General features: G+C 43.7%; 1 protein-coding gene across 8 annotated transcripts in view; it reads right to left on the reverse strand.

The window, feature by feature from the left end:
* Nucleotides 1-20,053, reverse strand: part of GCNT1 (glucosaminyl (N-acetyl) transferase 1) — a 51,126-nt gene extending 31,073 nt beyond the window's left edge. For 3 of the 8 annotated variants that reach the window (XM_043486582.1, XM_043486581.1, XM_043486585.1), the window contains exons 1-4: nucleotides 19,916-20,023; nucleotides 19,238-19,574; nucleotides 18,955-19,077; nucleotides 17,624-17,725 (exon numbers count right to left, since the gene is read on the reverse strand). The gene's annotated coding sequence lies outside the window, so the exon portion shown is untranslated. Of the gene's footprint in view, nucleotides 1-17,623; nucleotides 17,726-18,758; nucleotides 18,905-18,954; nucleotides 19,078-19,237; nucleotides 19,575-19,915 lie in introns of those variants that run through there. The other 5 variants (XM_043486579.1, XM_043486584.1, XM_043486588.1 and 2 more) reach the window with 3 other exon arrangements.
* Between the last annotated feature and the right edge of the window lie 230 nt (nucleotides 20,054-20,283).

Here is a 20,283-nt window from a genome sequence, read left to right on the forward strand (position 1 = left end):
CCATGGGGTCGCAAAGGGTTGGACACAACTGAGCAACTGAACTGAACTGACTGAACTGATACTTGATACATAATGAACCTTCAATGAACATCAGCATTTTATTATTATTGTTTATATTTCCTCATCTGGACACTGTTCAAATCTTTAATTCATATCTAACCCAGGGATCGAACCTGCGTTGCCGGTGTGTCCTGCATTGCAAGTGGATTCTTGATCCGCTGGGCCATCGGGGAAACTTTTATAACTTTTTTCAGAGCCCCCCAAATGAGAAACTGTATTTGAAGTTTATTAACAAATACCTAAATACACTTAATTTAACTCCACAGGAGTAGCTATTATACAAAACACTATATTACACAAAAAGCTATTATACAAAACCTATTATATAGGTTCTGAGGAAAATGCATCTCCCTAATCTCAAACAATTCACATAAAGGTTATCTGCTCAGCCTTCTGGGGGAAATTATAGGCTTGACCAAAAAATATAGTAAAAAACTATTTTGGAAACAATGCATCCTTTGTAAAGCTGAAAGAAACTTGAGATTGCATCTATTCCTGCTAGAAACACCAGCTCCGGGGGCAGTTACTAGGTTGTGGAGGTGGGGTAGATTCTGTGGTCCAAAAAATTGCGAGAAATGTGGTCAGAAACAAAGTTAGACAAGATGCTGCATTCCTGGGCTTCTTCCTCCTTATAGCTCTTAAGATAGCAATGCTTACCATGAATATTTAAAGACAGGTACAAGGGACAAGAGTATTCAGCATTTCCCAAACTTATTTGACCAAGAACAAACTTTAGAGCCACAGATTACCAGCCCATAAGGAAAAAATTGAGCTAGTCCCAAGTCCCACCCTCCTCTTTAACTAAAGAAACTGGGCCTCAGGGAAACAAGTGACTTTTCTAAGGGTCAACAACGAGAGGAAGGCTGTGTTCGCTCTGAACTTCACCTTGTCAGAATGCGACTTTTCACACTCTACTGCTTTCCCTCAACCCAGTTTGGTGGGAGAGGGGAGTTGGGGGATAAGGAGGGGCCAGCCACAGAAGCCCAGATGGGAAATCTGATTCCTATGAGGTCAATGGCTATTGAACGTCTTTCTTTTTTTTCCCATCTGCTTTCAATACAGGTCAAATTTCACAACCAAAAACAGAAGGAAAAAAAATAAATCTCTGTATGAGTCCGACAAGAAATCTAGTGTATTTTTCTTACATTACACTATATTTTTAACCTCCCCATTCCACCCCACCCTCAATACTATTAATATTAACAAGGAGCATGTTAATTGTAAGGCTGACTTTCACCATGTTTCAAAATCACATCTACCATCAAACACTGGGCCCTTTGCTAATGGGTCCAATTTAGCCCAGAGGACAATCCTCAAAGTGACCAGAATCATCTAAGGATGTTATAGAACCAAACTCGGGTCCACGCATCTGTGCCAATCTACTGACACTGGGCTATGGTGAAGGAAAACGCATCCTTTATTGTAAGTCTGGGGCTGCCAATGCTCAGAAAAACCCTGAACTCCTCAATGGTTTGGAGGGAACAGTTTTTGTAGGCAAAATCTGGGGATAGGTCTGCAGGGTATGTAACCTTCCTCTGATCGGCTGGGGGTGAGGAGGAAACAGGGTGGTGTCCCAACAATCTCAATCATCAACCTCCAGGCTCTAACCAGTCTGGGGCCCACAGACCTGTTCTCAGCCTGAAGTTATCACCCTTCACCTGCGTGGGAGGCCATGTTACTGAAGAAGAGCTCAGAAATCCCTTCAGGAGGAACAGGGATGGCTGCACCAGAGTCTCTTTCTCTTGACTGCCTTTCCTTTGTTTCTGCTTACCCCCACTCCTCTAATGAGTAACTATTTGAATCGGCCCTTTGAAACTCAGGGAAGGTCTAGAAGGCTAAAATCTTTTTCCTATAAGCAAGAAGAGAGGGTGAAGAGGAAAAGTTAGAATTTTACATAACCTCCTATTCCTTCTGCCTCTGTAACTCAGCTTGCTCCCTGCAAAGCCTGGATCATGTAGGTCTCAGAAAGTGGGGAATACACAGTACTAGTGAAGAAGGAATTCATAGGGCCTGGACTCCATCTCAGGCCTGTCCGTGCTGATCGTGCTCGGCCGCCTCTCCAGTGGACTCTGAACTCTCTGCTTAGTGCCTGTGGGAACGACAATGGAAGGACAAGACCCCCTCCAGACAGGGGAACCTTGAAGATCGTACCCAGGTTACTCATCGCCTAAGAGAAAACATATTCTAATCACCCCTGCCTCCGGACAGTATCTACCAGAATGTAACCACAGGCTTATCAGTTATTAACTGGTTGGAATGTAACCGCAGGCTTATGGATTATTAACTGTTTGAACACAAACACATGAATGATGGGGTTATTGTGATTGTATTTACCCTTCCTTTGTAAGCCTCAAGGGATTTGGGGTGGTGGCGTTTGGACACGTACACACTGGGTATTAAAGACTTCCAAATGCTGGTCAGGTCCTTGGCTAAGTAGGAGACTCGCCTTGAGGCCCGCCGGTGTAATAAACTGCACTCCACTATCTGATCCTTCGAGTGAGTTGTTTCCCAGGAAAGCTGGCTATAACACTTAGAAATGGAGCTTATCTTCATCACCCCTGTCCTGCTCTTTGCAATCGCCCAGCCCATGCAAAACCACAACCGCTTATAACACCTGTCCATGTAATTAAAAACTCTTTCGGGGCTCAGAGCTTGAAGTTGTTAACTCCCCTGGGCCGCCGCATAATAAAGCTGAGTTCTCCAACTCTTCCAAGTGTGCGTGCTTGGTTTCTTGAATACTGGTTTCTGCAACATTTCTGGAGGCTCCAGTGAGATTCCAACCATGCCGGCCCCTTGAGCTGCCTGACTGGTGACTTGGCTGGGTTGGAGCAGAAGGGCCGGAGACGAACGAGGAGGCACACCACCTAACAGTATTCCGGGTTCTCTTTCAGACCAGTGTTCTGACTCTCCAGATAGCTGAGCCCCGACCAGACTCTTTGAAGGGACTGAACAACTCACCAGGAATGGCCACAGGATCAGGTAGGGCCCCAGGGCCAGTCCCCAGTCAGGTCCTACCCCAATGGGTAGAAGAGGAGACTGATCATCTCCTTGGAGCTCCCAGGAAGGGAGCATCAGATAGGAAACCTGAGGACTTGGGAGAAGGGACGCACTGTGGAGACTCTGAAAGATTGTAGAGTGCGTACTGCTGATTTTAATGAGTGAGAGAAACTTTTTTCTTTTTTGGGAAACTGCAAAACCATTCTTCTTGTATATGCAATTAAAAACAACTAGCTTGTTGAAAGGCCTGCCTAGGGTAAAGCTTGAAATTAACCCTTTCCATGTCCTTGAAACACACACCCAACTTTGCCTGAGACCTCAGTCTTCAAGCAAAGCAAAAAAAAAAAAAAGACGGGGGGCATTGTCAAAGAGGTATTTTAAACCTCAAACAGAACACTATAAGATCTCTGTCTGTATTTATGTATGTCTCAGTGTATGTCTTTTGTTTTTTTCTGATAATATTGTTGAAGTTGTAAATGAGTTCTAATTTAATTGGCCCAAAAAAAGTAAGCGCTTAGCAATCAAACGATTCTAAATACAAGAAAAATTAACCTAAATAAATTTCAGGTTCATGTAAACTGGGAAATATTCAATATTAAGTATCTAGTATTAATGTTTGTTTGCTAATCTAATAAGGAAGTAGGATATATGTTTTTAATAAAGAAGATATGAAAAACAAAATTACATTTTATAAAGGGAAAAGAAAGTAGGTCTGACTCATAGATGGCTGTTACAGAAAGTGATTAAAAAGTTTGTGGAAAATTGTGCATGGTTAGAACTAAGTTTAAAATAAATTTAATCAAGTATACCTAAATGAGTTTAAAGTAAGCTGGTGTAAAAACTTAAATTCGGCCTTTCTCTCTGTTAAGAGGACATACTTTCTTCAGATGTTGAACTGCTTTTAATTATAGATTTAAGTTTCTTTACCTCTTAATTGATCTGTTCTATATTTACCTTTGAAATCTTCTGTTAACTTTGGCTAAGTAAATAACTTTTATTTCACAGTGACGTATATGATCCTGTCTGACTGTTACAAACCCTTCTGATATTTATTGACAAAACTTCCTAAATAACTTGACTTCCAGCTAACTTTGAGATGCTTCAGAGGGCCCCTGAGACATCCCAAAGAGCTATTAAGCTGCCTGGATTCACTGGACATGTTAAATTACATGGGAAGTACTGTTAAAGGGGTGAAAAATCTTTTTAGGTTATACTGCACGGTTGATGTTACTAATATATAGATATCCTAAAATTGTGTGAAATTCATATAGATCTGATATGCCCTGATAAAATATGGTCAATTATAATTCTAGTTATCATATTAAAGTGTTACATATCACAAGAATGACCAGGTTTCTTTGCCAATTACAATAGAATCAGATTTTAAACATGCCTTCTACGGTTTTACTCTCATGCCTTTAAAAGAATACTGCTAGTTCTTCAAGATATATGGAAAAGACTTTCTAAGATTAAACAGATAAATTTTGTTATTAACAGTAAGCTGGTACCAGACTGGAATTTGGTCCTCTCTCTGTTTAGAGAAAAAAGTTTACTTAGAATGCAGCTTTTGACAACATATTAAGAATTTCTTTGCCTTTAAGTGATTTATATTTGTTTTTAAAATCTTTTTGTTACTTTGGTAAATAAAATTATTTGAGATTATGGTACATGTAGACAAAGTTCATTCTGCTTCCACAAAAAAATAACCCCTCACAGTAAGACTTTTGCTATCCTGATATCCTTAAAACATGGCAATAGTCTGCCCCTAAATCAGGAAATTAAAAATGGATAAACAACAGCTAAAAATCAAAGAGCCAGGGCTATGGGAAATCCAAGACAGCCGCTTGGCTCTTCCCAGTTCCCTGACAGACCTCATTTTTATTTGATGGGTTAAAGCCTTCCCTGGCTACAGTGTTAAGGTCCTCACAATGAGTTCTCAAAAAAAAAAAAATTATATTTCACTGAATATTAAGTTCTAGTTTTGTTAATTAAGGTCTACGCTTACTAAGACTCACTTCTGAGATAGTTCCTTGTTATGTTATATTGCTAAAAGGTTTAATTAAGTTATTAAAAAGGACACTCTAAGATTGTTTCTAAAGCTTATCTCAGTAACCAATCTTTGGATAAAGGTCAGATGCTCCATGATGTACAACCAGGAGATTAACACTTGCCTATAATCATTTAACAGAGTCAGATGACCTGGGGTATACCAGGCTACACCCAATGAAAGTTCTTGACTTAAATTCTTCTTTGTGACCTTACTAATAACTGCTAGCTATATTATTTTCTATGTAGCTTCTTTCAGAAGATTATTTCTTATGGTTCCAAATGTGTGATTGAGCCTGTGATAAAATGCTGATATGCAGTTCCATATGAGAGCAGTAATTGTAATAATGTAACTCTAGATATGAGAAGAAGCAACAAGAGGAAATATTTTCCTGGACCAAAAGGCTAGTAAGACAAGTATGGTTCAGAGACTTTTGCTACTTACAAGGCCTGGTCTAGTGACAGCACATTGAGTGGCCTGTCAATGGAATCTTTGTTAGACCTGGGGATGAGCGTTCCCAGCACCGTGGGACACAATGACCATGAAATGCCCCCAAAACGTGGTCAAATATGTGGCTATGAAGGGGCCCTGCTGACTGGAAGTTGACCCTTGCCAGCTATCTCTACAAAGATTAAATCATGACCACTACAAGATGCTGACCTTCAACACCCCCTTGAAAGGAGTTCAGGGTAGAGACAAAAAAAAAAAAAAAAAACAAAAAAAAAAAAAAAAAAAGGCGCTCTGTGCTCTGGGAAAAACCCAGAAAAACAGGCCTTCAGATAGTCAAATATTTTCAGGGAGAGACTTTTTATGAGTCCAAATTCTTGCATCTTCTCATACCTAGAGAAACACCAATGTCATGAACCAATGTCTGGACCTGGTTCTCCTGGATAGCCCCACCACAGCTTTCCTACTTCTATTAATCTTTGGGCCATATATCTTTAACTTTCTTAAGCTTGTTTCTCCAAGTAGTAGTACAACAAAAATATCCCCCAGCCAACACCCAGACAATGCTGAAACAAGCTGCCTTATCATTCTGTGGACTCATCTCCCTCCGCAAATGCACCCCGAGGTCCTCAGGCTACTCTCCCTTTGAGATCTTACATGGGAGACCACCCCCAGTGATAGAAAAGCTCAAGGGAGACCACCAACAACTAGCTGACCTGGAGATGTCCCGACACCTCCAGGCCCTGGGAAAGTCTTCCGCCATATCAGAAAGAACAGAAAGGACACCCATTCCTTTGGGCAGTTGGGTTCATCTCTGTCAGCCAGGAGAAGAGGTATGAGTTAGATTAAAAACAAAACAAACACTTCAGCCAGTCTGGACAGGCCCTCACAGGGTCATCCTGGCAACCTCTACTGCTGTTAAGTTATAGGTGTCATCCTTTGGATCCACCACACCAGAGTCAAGAAGGCAGTGACTTCCTGTGATGACACCTGGAAAGCAGTTCGGGACCCCACAAACCTCAAGGTCTGGTTCCAAAGACAACAGCCCTCACCCACGAAGGACGCTGAGCCCTGTAGTCACTCCGGAAGCTGACTAGTCAACGCACAGCGGCTTGAGGGTTCTTCAGCCTTGTTCCAGCCACACTGCAGCAGCTGACTGGTCAACGCATAGCGGAAGCTTGAGGATCCAGCTATCAAAGTATCAATGGATTTTCATTGTCAACCCTGGCCTCTATCCCTGATCAGTATTATTACTGCTCTTCATTACAGGACCAACTAGACCACCTGGCGGAGGTGGTTTTACAGAATAGGAGAGAGCTAGACCTACTGACAGCTGAAAAGAGAGGACTCTGCCTCTTCTTGAATGAAAAATGTTTTTATGTAAACCAATCAGAAATAGTCAGGGACATGGCCCAACAGCTAAGGGAACAAATCATAAAAAGGAGAGAGAAACTAGCTCATTCCTGGGGCAATTGGAACAGTATCTGGAGCTGGCATGTGGCTTCTCCCTTTAACAGGTCCTTTCTTCACGCTCTTTGTGGCGCTCTTGTTTGGCCCCTGTATTCTCAATGCAATTACCCAGTTCATGACCTCTTGGATTAAATCCATAAAGTTACAAATGCTAATAGCTCAATATAGCCCCCTAAACGATGGGAAGCTCTGAATGTCCTACCAAAACATGAGATGATGCTTTCTACAGTGCGTAATAGGAGCATCAAGAGAGGGGAATGAAGAGGAAAAGTTAAAATTTTACATAACCTCCTGCTCCTTTTGCCTCTGTAACTCAGCTTGCTCCTTGCAAAGTCTGGATCACGTAGGTCTCAGAAAGTGGGGACTCACAGTACTAGGAAATGGAGCTTACTTCACTCACCCTTGTCCTGCTCTTTGCAATCGTCCAGCCCCTGAAAACCCACAAACCTGCTTAATCATGCCTGTCCATGTAGAAAAACTCTGTTCAGGGCTCAGAGCTTGGAGTGTTAACTCCTCTGGGCCTGCTGGCATAATAATCCTGAGTTCTCCAACTCTCCAAGTGGGGTGCCCGGTTTCTTGAGTACTGGTTTCTGCAAGGGGCACAGAAAGGCTTTGTCTTTGGGAGGGCCACCCAGGGCCCTGCTTCATTTCATGGATATTCATTTGATTTGTGCATGTGTTTGAAAATCTTGGCTTTTTGTTTGGCCAGGCTGGGCAGTGTGCCCCATCTTAGTTCCCCCACTGGGGCTAGAACCTGTGCCCTCTGCAACCAGAACTTGGAATCTTAACCAATCTTAACCAGATGAGATCAGGGTGCTCCATCTATATGGATGGATTAGGGATATTCTAGAGGCATGTCCTATGCTTACACCAAAAGGACACATAAGCCTGGCAAGTCAAGTCGTCTGGGATGGTGCCTAGGGCGCATTCCCAAGTCCAGCTGCTGATTCCACAAAATTCGTGATTCCTTGACTCCAACACGTTTGTCAGCTGAATGTAACAGTCAGCTGACTCCTGCTGGAATGTCTGATTCCCTGTGCCTCAAGACAAAGTTTCCTGGGAGGGGCAATCAGAGCCCCAAGACAGGACAGCTAACCTGACCCTGGCTTTTTAACCTTCACCTGCCTGAAGAACTGCAGCCCTCCACCGATCTCTGCTTGCCACAACTACCCAAACTGGCTTGTGTGGGTTCACGGACAACAGTTCATGGACAACTGACCATGGTTAGTGGATAAAAGGATGACAGCCACATGACTGAAAGCATTTACTTGTCCCAGAGCAAAGAACTGATGACAAGATTTTTGGAAATTCCATGGCTTTTTGTGTTTGTATCTTAAAGTGTTCAAACTGGCTTGTTGAAAGGAGGTTTACATACACATTTCAAGAGAAACAAGACAGTATTCAATACTTTCCAGAGTGTGAATATTTATTTTTACTCTTATAACAATTTCATTTTCCACTGAATGAACTACAGGAGCATGGGGAAGAGGCAGTTTTAGATTAAAGTTTACAAGGAAGCAAGTTTTCAGGTTACTGTGGGGCAGGGGGTGGGGAAGACAGCAGTTTGGCTCAAAGTTTTTAATAATAAGCTTGCAAAATTTTTACTACAGACAACTAAGAGTAAAAGCTTTGAGTACATTCAATATATGCATATTTCTTTCAAAATTACAAGTACTACTGTACATATGTATCTTTAAATGATGTGCATTACAAAATAAAAAGATGAAACAGAGGAAATAAAACCTATTAGCTTAATTCAGTTCAGTTCAGCTTAATTACTTAAGGCAAAAAACTTCTTGCTCACTACAAATTTGTAACTAATATTTTTAATGGAAGCAATAAATTAAGTATGCTTCATTATCTTTGAAAACCCCAGTTAATTACTTTGCCATCAAGTGCTTGAATGACTGCTTCCAAGCTCAGTGTCCTGAAACATTTTGCTTTAATGGCCGTTGAGGGTGACAAGGACAGATATACTGGAAAAACAGAACACTCTTAGCTCTCCTTCCTAAATCTTGATACTTCTCTGTTGATCCACCAGTTATACAAAGCTCCTTGATGAGATTCAACTGGTAAGTTTCAATCAATTGCTCTTGCTAATGAGTGAGGTATGACAGTTTTTTAAATTCAACAAATAGACTCAAAACTTACTGACACTGTTCACCTAAAACACTTTAACAGGTAGACAATTTTGCTTCCAAGCTTTTTCTTTGTGGAGGGGGAGAGTTTTGGTTTTTTAAAAACTTTTTATTTTATATTATAGCCAATTAACAACTCTGTGATAGTGTCAGGTGGACGGCAAAGGGACTCGGTCATACATGTATCCACTTTCCTCCAAAGTTTCCATGACTCATAAATCTAGCGTATTTCTTGGCAACATGTTCACAGTCACTGCAAACATTTCCAAATGATTATTTCCAAATGCCTCTGTAGCATAAATTACTTTTGAAATGTGGTCCCTCTCCCTCTCCTTGTGTGAACTTTCACGTGTATCTTTGGATTGTTCCTGCTCTCAAAGTAACAACTTCTGATGCGTGAGGGGGTATGTGTGTGTGTGTGTGTCCTGTGTCCTGCTCTCAAAGTAACAACTACTAATATGTGAGGGTGTGTGTGTGTGCGCGCACGTGCTCAGTCACATCCCCCTCTGACTCTATGGACTGCAACCCACTAGGCTCCTCCGTCCATGGGATTCTCCAGGCAGGAATACTGGAGTGGGTTGCCATTTCCTGGTCCAGGGGATCTTTTCGACCCGGGGATGGAGTCTCCTGCGGCTCCTGCATTGCAGGCAGGTTCTTTACCACTGAGTCACCTGGGAAGACAACCCCAACCACTGACAGGCACAGCACAGCTGGGAAGCGGCAATGTGGAAACCTTGTTTTTTGCTAAAGAAAAATGCAGACACCGGGAAACTCAACTACTCTTAGATGTGTGCCTGCAAGAGAACCAGGGAGGATAAGTGGTGGAAAGCTGGTCACACCCCCTGCCCAGAGCATTACAACGGATAATCAAGCATCTGCCATCTGAAGCTGCGATGCTTTTTGGACACATATCCAAGAAGGTGACTGCTCAACTTCAGCCCCCTGGCTGAAGGGAGACGGATGAGAGAGAGTGAATCTCAGGATACCTGTAACCCACTCACAGGTAAGTCTCCATTCACTGTTTGAGAGGTGCCATGATTTAAAAGCCTTTGTGTTTATAAAACCTCATAACTTCATGATATGGTCACTGGCAAACTGCAACACTTCCCAATACGCTGAGGGGTCAGGTGAGGATTCCTCACCCCTTCCTCCTGAGAAAATCACACTTCCCAAACAAGATACCAAATCTAGAAGGCACCACTGACAAGACAGTTGACATAATACAGCTTGACTTCTTTCTTAAATGTTTGCAAATTTATAAATAGAAGGTTCCTTCAACATCTCATAGAATTGTCATTCGCCTCCTTCTTTGGACGCTAACCTATTTCATTCATGAGGGTCTGAACCTAATTGTTCATACACAAATTCCAGGCAGTGGGCTGCAGCTCAATGGGGCAAATGGCCTTAACTGGTCTGGTATCCCAGTGAGCGGCTCTCAGCCTTGGCTGCACACACATTAGAACCACTGGGAGCTTTCAAAGAATACCAATTCCCTTACCCGAGAGACTCGATGGAATCAGTGAGGAGTGTGACCTGAGTGCCAGGCGTTCCTATTGTACACTCAACACCAAGAACCTGGACATGTACCTGCAAACTGGCAAAGGAGCTAGGGAACACCCTTCCCCGCCCCCATGCAGGGGCCTTGATGTTCATCAAAAGCAAGCTCTCACGTGATGCCTTCAGTCATCAACTACAAGGCCAAAGGTGATTTCAAGAAAAGATAGTGAGAGGCTATTTCAGGTATATGGGGCTGAGCTGTTTTTACAACACTTCTGACACCAAATGTGGGGTTTTTTTTCCTCCAGACACCAGCCAATTCTGATACCAACTGGGTACCAAAATATTCATTTCAGTTCTGTCATAAACTAGCTGAAGTTAGCCCAGATCCCACATATTAAGGGCTTAGTCCCACAAGAATGCCCTCTGCAGGCATCAGCTGCAAATGGGGTGCCCAGGGAGATTATAAATTTGGCGGTTCTGTGAATTCAAGGCTTCTCATGAATTCCAAGGTATGAAAATTTGCTTGCACAGCTAAGATTCCAGAAAACATTCTACTTACTACTACAGTTTATTAGAAAGAATACGACTTAGGAGCAGTCAAATGGAAGAGATACAGAGGGTAAGGTATGGGGGAGGGTCGGCAAGCTTCCTGGCTTCTTCTCTGGACAGGCTGCCTCTATTAGTATCTTGATGTGCCTATCAACCCAGAAGGTCTCCCAGCAGCTTCTTCCAGTGTCTGTGTAACTCAATCCCTAGTACCCTTTCCCTTCCCAGAGGTCAGCCTATAGGGCTGAAAAGTCCCAACCTTCTAATTACTTGGTCTTTCTGGTGACCCTTGATGATACAGTGGAAGTGACAAATAGATTCAAGGAACTAGATCTGATAAACAGAGTGCCTGAGGAACTATGGTCTGAGGTTCATGACATTGTACAGGAGGCAGTAATCAAGACCATCCCCAAGAAAGAAAAATGCAAAAAGGCAAAATGGTTGTCTGAGGCGGCTTTACGAACAGCTGAGAAAATAAGTGAAAGGCAAAGGAGAAAAAGAAAGGTCTACCCATTTGAATGCAGAGTTTCAAAGAATAGCAAGGAGAATTAAGAAAGCCTTCCTCAGTGATCAAAGGAAGAAACAGAGGAAAACAACAGAATGGGAAAAACTAGAGATGTCTTCAAGAAAATTAGAGATACCAAGGGAACATTTCATGCAAAGATGGGCTCAATAAAGGTCAGAAATACTATGGACCTAACAGAAGCAGAAGATATTAAGTGGCAAGAATATACAGAACTATACAAAAAAGATCTTCATGACCCAGAATACTACAATGGTGTGATCACTCACCTAGAGCCAGACATCCTGGAACGTGAAGTCAAGTGGGCCTTAGGAAGCATCACTATGAACAAAGCTAGTGGAAGTGATGGAATTGCAGTTGAGCTACTTCAAATCCTGAAAGATGATGCTGTGAGAGTGCTACATTCCTTATGCCAACAAATTTGGAAAACTCAGCAGTGGCCACAGGACTGGAAAGGTCAGTTTTCATTCCACTCCCAAAGAAAGGCAATGCCAAAGAATGTTCAAACTACCACAAAATTGCACTCATGTCACATGCTAGCAAAGTAATGCTCAAAATTCTCCAAGCCAGGCTTCAACAATACGTGAACCATCAACTTCCAGATGTTCCAGCTGGATTTAGAAAAGGCAGAAGAGACAAAGATCAAGTTGCCAACATCTGCTGGATCACAGAAAAAGCAAGAGAATTCCAGAAAAACATCTAACTTCTACTTTATTGATTACGCTAAAGCCTTTGACTGTGTGGATCACAATAAACTGTGGAAAATTCTGAAAGAGATGGGAATACCAGACCACCTGACCTGCCTCCTGCAAAACCTATATGCAGGTCAAGAAGCAACACTTAGAACCAGACATGGCACAATGGACTGGTTCCAAATAGGAAAAGGAGTATGTCAAGGCTGTATATTGTCACCCTGCTTATTTAACTTATGTGCAGAGTACATCATGCTAAATGCCAGGCTGGATGAAGCACAAGCTGGAATCAAGATTGCAGGGAGAAATTTATCAATAACCTCAGATATGCAGATGATACCACAGTTATGGCAGAAAGTGAAGAGGAACTAAAGAGCCTCTTGATGAAGGTGAAAGAGAAGAGTAAAAAAGCTGGCTTAAAACTCAACATTCAAAAAACTAAGATCATGGCATCCGGTCCCATCACTTCATGGCAAACAGATGGGGAAACAATGGAAACAGTGGCAGACTTTATTTTGGGGGACTCCAAAATCACTGCAGATGATGACCGCAGCCATGAAATTAAGACACTTGCTCCTTGGAAGAAAAACTATGACCAACCTAGACAGCATATTAAAAAGAGACATTACTTTGCCAACAAAGGTCCATTTAGTCAAAGTTACAGTTTTTCCAGTAGTCCTGTATGGAAGTGAGAGTTGGACTATAAAGAAAGCTGAGTACTATAAAGAAAGAAGTGATGCTTTTGAACTGTAGTGTTGGAGAAGACTCTTGAGAGTCCCTTGGACTGAAAGGAGATCCAACCAGTCCATCCAAAAGGAAATCAGTCCTGAATATTCATTGGAAGGACTGATGCTGAAGCTGAAACTCCAATACTTTGGCCACCTGATGCAAAGAACGGACTCAGTGGAAAAGACCCTGATGCTGGGAAAGATTGAAGGCAGAAGAGGATGACAGAGGGTGAGATGGTTGGATGGCATCACTGACTCAATGGACATGAACAAGCTCTGGAAATTGGTCATGGACAGGGAAGCCTGGCATGCTGCAGCCCATGGGGTCACAAAGAGTTGGACATAACTGAGCGACTGAACTGATTCTGGTGACCAGTCCCATCCTGAGGCTACCTAGGATCCCTTCCCACCCTCACCTAAGGCATACATTAGCAAAAAATCAGGAGTGGAAAGGTGCCCCACTGTGAATAACAAAAGATGTTTTTACCATCCCTATCTCTCTGGACATGCCAAGGGTTCTAGAAGCTGTATCAGGAACCAGAGACAAACACCAAATATATATTTTTTATTATATCACAAGGGCCAACACTAATGCCAATCAACATCATTCCTAATACTTCCCAGGAAGCCTACCACAATGTCTGGTACTAGAAAATGCTCAATAAATACTGTGTTGACGAAATATCTGACTTTATACACGAACACACCCACCTTGGCAAATGGTTTTGCCACCTCCTTCAGAGAAAAAGTCCTCACAATTTTGGTCCCCAAATCTGAGACTACTTCATCCATCTTCTCCCTCCCACTTTCTATTAAAGCCCAATTTCCCCACCTGTGTTCTCAAAACCAGTGTTCACCTTCTCTGAAGCCTGGCCCTAGCATTTGTTTCTCACTCGCATATCTTTAGCCTCTCCCTCTGTACCAGAAACTTTCCATCAGCATTAGAATATGTTCAAGTCTCTTCAATCTCAGTTTGAAAAAACAAACAAAGGCAGGCCACAGACCGCCCCCCCCCCCCAATTCCTGCCTACCTTGTACGTGTACCTGGCTTCTCAGTCTTAACCAGCTTCTCCTCTTCCTCCGAGTACAATGATCAAACTTTCCAAAGCCAGCCCCCTCCCCATCTCATTCTACACCCCTCTTTGGGTGATCTTTTTAAAGCATCTCTTCCTCTTAGGAACTGAGCTAGGGGTGTTCTGGAGATCTTTTTCATATGGTGTGTGCCGCGCTTAAGTCGCTCAGTTGTGTCCGACTCTTTGCGACCCCATGGACTGTAGCCCAGCAGGTTCCTCTGTCCACGGGATTCTCCAGGCAAGAATACTGGAGTGGGCTGCCATGCCCTCCACCAGGGGATCTTCTCAACCGAGGGATCGAACCCAGGTCTCCCGCATTGCAGGCAGATTCTTTAACGTCTGAGCCACGAGGGATATGCAAGGACTACTTATTTGCAATGGCCCCAAAATATGTATTTCCATCCCAGATCTCTTTCAGGAGTTCCCTCTGCCTCCCTGACTCCACCTGGAATGCCTCAAAAGCAAACAGACTCAAGTGGAATTACCTTCCCTCCCCAACCTGTGCCAAACCCACTCCTCCCCTAGTCCCCTTCAACTGAAAATGGTTTCACCATCCTATTCCACTCAGGTATTTATGCCAAACTCTTAAATCATCTTTGATAGCTTCTCTCCAACAACTATACCCAAACAGTAACTACCTTCTTACTGATTTCTAACTACAAACTCAGTATCTCTCTCACCTCTCCATCCGTCCCCCATCTACTCCCCTGTTTACCCCTGGGTGACTGCAAAAGCCTTTGCACTATCGGGCCACACCCCATTCTCCCCCTCCCCAGCGTGTGGACAGGCTGTGCCCACACAAAGTGACTGGCTCAGGGGACTGCCTCTGGGCTGACCTAGTGGGACAAGCAGTACATCTTTTCTAGTTGGTCCACCCAGAAGGGAGTCTTTTTCTGGTTTGCACAGACACCATGTATGCCAATAGGGCCTCACAGCAATGAGGATGATCATTTTTAAAACCCAAACCTAATCATCTTATCTCTCATTTAAAAGTTTTCAATGAGTTCCCACTACCTTTTCATTACAAGTGCAAAGTCCAAAAGATGACCCAAGAGGTCTCATCCCAAGCTACATTCCTTCTTTGGTCTCACCCATTTCAACCTGGAACACTAAACCCTAATTCACTTCACTTCTACTCATTTTTAAGGCCCCATTTTAAGTACTTCTTTTCAGCAAGACCTATCCTGAGAAATCCCCTCCCTTAATCTGGGTTAGGTCTCCAGGTGAAACGGCCTCCAGACACTTGTGCTTTTCTGAAGTACCACTTATGACTGTAATTGCCTATGTGACTATGTGCTTGTCTGTCCCCCTGTCCTTGAGACACTAGACTAAATGGTTCGTAAAGGTAGAGAATTTCTATCCCATTCACAGCTGTAGGCCAGAGCTGACAATGCCTAGAAACAGGTGCTCAGTAAATAGTGGTTCAATGAGTAAACAGGTCTTTCAAGTTCACAGGACCCTCCCAAACAATCCGGCTCCCTCTTTAGCAAAAGGAAAATTCATCACGGGAGGAAGTTCTTAGTAAATTTACTGCACTGATTATCAAGTACACATAGACTCCTGATTGGAAATACTAGTACAATCAATGAATCAGAAATTCTGGGTGCTTAATGGTTCTGGATTTGTATTTGTGATTATAATCCTCTTTTAAGCTTCTAGGACCAGTTTCCTGTGTGCAGTCACACAGGACCTATGCTCTGCTTAATGCTCAGTTGTCTGTTACCATCTTAAAATTCATGTTTAAAGAAGGGGCCCCACAAGCTCTGTAGCCAGCCTAAAGCCTTACAAATTAGTCTGATTTCTGCAAGGGGCCCAATGAATAGCCAGTCCCTAGCTAAGGATGCATCTTTTATAACCAAGACAATGTTTTTAACCTCCCTAAGGTCTATATTATATTTGCAGGATTATACACGAGGATTATACTTGCAGGACATTATTTTCTTCTGGTAAGTAAAATCATATATTACTTAATAATTCTCTTCCATAAAATTAGTATTTCTCAGACTACAGAAACACAGTTTTCCTAGTTATTGATTTTAGGCAAAAAAATTTAATTTCTTTTAAAACTAAATTCTACTCTAAACATAAATTATACCAAGTCTCATTATTAAATTTTTGCTTAGAATTTTGTATGACATTCTCATGTGAGAGACTGTTGATTTTTTCAAATCAACAACCATGGTCCATTGATACTTCATCAGCTTAAAAAACAATTGAAAGACATCAAGCAATTAAAATAAGAAAAATGAAAACTGTAGGATTCCCTTTTAGCTTCCACATTTTAAACTTTAGAAATTTGACAGACACATCAAACACTTAAAATTTCTTTGGAGACAAAGTCTGGCAAGATATACATTGGCCATTCAGAAAGAACACTGATTTAGTCATCTTTATTATAAAAATATTTAAAGTGTTAGATAGCTTCTCTAGTCATTACGAGTTTAAAGTTAATTATGTTCAGTATACAGTTTAGTTAATAAATGTCTAAAGCATTTTAAATATTCACTCATTTTTTTTTGTCAACTAGGTAACTATGCTCCCCAGGGGACATCTAACAATGTCTGGAGACATTTTTGGTTGTTATAACTAGACGGAGGGGACCAGTGGCATCCAGTGGGTTGAGCCAGGAACACTGATACACAGCTTACAGTACACAGGACAATCCCAACAGGAAATTATCTGGCCCAAAATGTCAGAAGTGCCAGTGAAGGAACTCTGGTCTAAGCATACATGTATTTGCCACATACAGGCAACCAGGACATATGACAACCTTACACCATGTCTCCTGTGTCAAAGCCAGTGTGGTTAAAAATACAGACAGACCCCAGGAGAAACACCAGATTTATAAGAACAGTCATTTGGGAACTCCCTTTTAAGACAAGGAGTAAGGCAGCTGACAGCTTGAATTAGAACTATAAATAAACAGTGACACAATTCCGTGGCTGGCCCATAAAGAGACTGCAGGTGACCTAATCTACACGTCACAGAAAACAGAAATTGAGACTGAGATCACTTTCAATAGTATTAATTTGTTTCCTGCCACCTCATTCCAGAAAAATGTACAACATATATATCAAAGGTCAGAATTTTTCATTCACTTGAGAATGTGATCACCAGGTGTAGCAGTTTATAAGAGATTTGAAAACACGATGAATAAACCAAATTTGACCTCTTGTGTTTCACGAAAGAAAAAAAGCCAATATTTAAAATCACTGTTTACTTTTTTTTTTTTTTTTTAATAAAGTTTGTTCAATTATTGGGTAGGGAAGCTCTGGTCACACCGGGCTAGAATTCCTGTACAGTTAGAGGGAGAGAATGGCCGCTACCTGCCCAGGTGTTGGCAGGGCCTCTACAGGTCACCTGGAACCAATTACAGTCCATTTAGCTCGCCCCATACATTACCTATTTAGTTCCTGTAGATCTGTAGTGTATTTTTTTTTTCTGGCCAAACCAAGCAACATGTGGCGATCTTTGCTTCCATACCAGGGATTGAACCGGTGGCCCCTGCAATGGAAGCTCACAGAGTCATAACCACCGGGCCAGCAGGGAAGTCCCTAAATTTCATTTTGTATATAGTCAATCCTGCTTGTGCTCAGTCACTAACTCATGTCTGATTCGACAATTTGGGCTGTAGCCCACCAGGAGATAGTTCATAGTTCTCAAGAAAAACAGTTCTTTAGTGTTAAGCAACAAAATTGCAAATGGAAAAGAACTAGAGGACTTCTCCGGTGGCCCAGTGGCTAGGAATCCGTCTGCCAATGCAGGGGACACGGGTTGGCCTCCTGGTGCAGGAAGATCCCACGTGCCGCAACCACTGAAGCAAATGCTCCCCAGCGAGAACCCACCGAAATGAGAAGCCCACACACTGCAACTAAAGAGAAGCCTGCCGGCGCCAACGGGAGGAAGTCCCTGCAGCAACGAAGACCCAACATGACCAAAGAGTAAAAAATAAGCAGTAACTAGTGACTGGAAGCTGTCCTATAATTAATCGAGGATGAACTATATTTAATGAAGAATGAAATCCAGTACATGTTTAGGACCAAGGCTGAGAAGTTACTTTCCAACGTCAGGCTGAAGGAAAGGCAGAGGACCTAACTGGAACCTTCCAACCCTCACCATGAGATGGAAGGGAAAAAAAAAAAAAATCAACTTCTTTTATCTACCAATAAAACTCTGTAAAAGTAAATTCATCACGTGTTACCTTATTTTTAAACATGGAACAGTCAGCCATTTCTGAGAACTCCAAAGTTTCCCTGAAGGACCACCTTGAAGGCCGGCTAAAAGCCGTGAAGGCTTAATGATTAAGCCACAGCAGAAAGCCATTTTCCTTAATCTGGGGCAGTGGGGTTGGAACTGCCTGAGCTCCTAGCAGGTAATTTACACTGATCTTTAAAAACCATTCAGCCCTCTTCCTCCCCTCCGTAAAACAAATCTGCCCTTCAGAACAGCTCTAAAAAGGTTGGGGGGGGGGGCGGTGGGCGAGGGCGGGCAGGATGCCCAGAGAAGCTTACAAGTAAGTGTCTGGCTGGATGCTCACCTGGCCCTCACCAAATGCAGACCACAAAAAGCTGTGGTCTTGTTCTCATCTCCAGGCACCACATTTTCTCTGAACACTGTACATCCCCTCAATTTGCCTCTTGTCCTACTACTTGTAAAATGAAGACTCTCTTCCCCCTAGAACGAAATAGCAAAGCCAACGAGTGTGGAGGATGCCAGGTGACTACAAGACTCACCTCCAACCGGGCAGCCCGCAAGGCCCAGCCTGGATGCAAGGGCGATCTATCATCCACCGAGAAAGATGAGAAGTGTGTAGCAGGCTGGGATGCCTGTGTTTTGCTCGGCATCCAGGAACAGAGCTGCAAGGCAGAAGGGAAAAGAGCTGTGAGGGAGAGCTTCTTCCACCTTAAAAAGCTAATCAACAAAAACTGGAAACATCTGAATCAGAAATTGGGCGCTAACAACACAACACCAGAAAGAAACCTAGGAAGGGAATAGAATGCGTTCAAGAACAATCACCTGTTTCACTACAGAGCCAGCAGCCAGCAGCGCGCGTTTTCTAGACGTGGCGTGAAGCGTGCAGAGCAAACAGGAAGGTGGGGAGACGCGTGAGGGCTTCGGTGCCCCTAGAGCAGCGTCTCTTTTCCAGTGGTTAGCCCCTAGGGTGAGCCATTTAACATCCCGGCGCAGGCTTCTTTCTTTATCAGTAAAATGGGGGTAGTAGATACCTCTCCGCAGCGCCACGTTTAGGATTAAGCGAAGTTAAAGCCTCTGGCCCCCAAGGCACCACCAACTGTTCGCTCCCGGCCTCTTCACGCCCGCAGCCGCCAACTCCCGATTCCTAAGCTACTACTCGCTACGTGAACCAGGGGGAAAGACAGCAGAAATAAGTGCCTTCCAGGTGATACTGGGCACCAAAGTCCCAGCCCCAGGCTCCCCGAACCGGACGGAAGAGTTGGGTCGAGGCAGGGCGCTCTGCACCACCCCCGGTCCCGGACGCACAAGCTGGAAGTGGATTCCCACCGCGCATCCTCTTTCTCCTGCTCCGGCTCCGCGTCCTCTTTCCCGAAGGAGCTGACCCCACTCGCTGCAGCCGGGCCCTGGCTAAGTGGCGGCTTCCTCCTTCCCGCCTATCCTTCCCATTTCCTCCCCTGCAGCCAGGCAAACGAGCAGGAGACCTGGTGGGGCGTTGGTTACCTGCAGCGAGCGCCTGGCCCGGAAGACGCTGGAGGGTGCCGGGCAGCGCGGGTCCGCTCTCGCCCGGCGCTGCTCCGCGCTAGGCTGACTGAGCTCGTGGCGCCGGAGGACCTCGCGGCGGGGCCTGGGGCCGCCCACCCTCGCGCCCGTGCACCACGCCCCTGGGCCCGCCCCTCTAGGCCCCGCCCAGCGCATCCCTGCCTCGCAGACCTCTGCTGCCTAGGGCCTTCTGGCCCAGGTCAGCGCGCCCTCTGGGCATTTCGTTGTCTGGTGGAAGTGCTGAACTCTGCGCGCTTCCTCTTTCTCTTTCCTTAGGTTGACTTGGGTTCTTAGTTGGGAGAACCGCTTAGGGACTGAGCCCTTGAGTG

This window comes from Cervus canadensis, chromosome 14 (assembly GCF_019320065.1).
Source record: "Cervus canadensis isolate Bull #8, Minnesota chromosome 14, ASM1932006v1, whole genome shotgun sequence".
Lineage (NCBI taxonomy): Eukaryota > Metazoa > Chordata > Mammalia > Artiodactyla > Cervidae > Cervus > Cervus canadensis.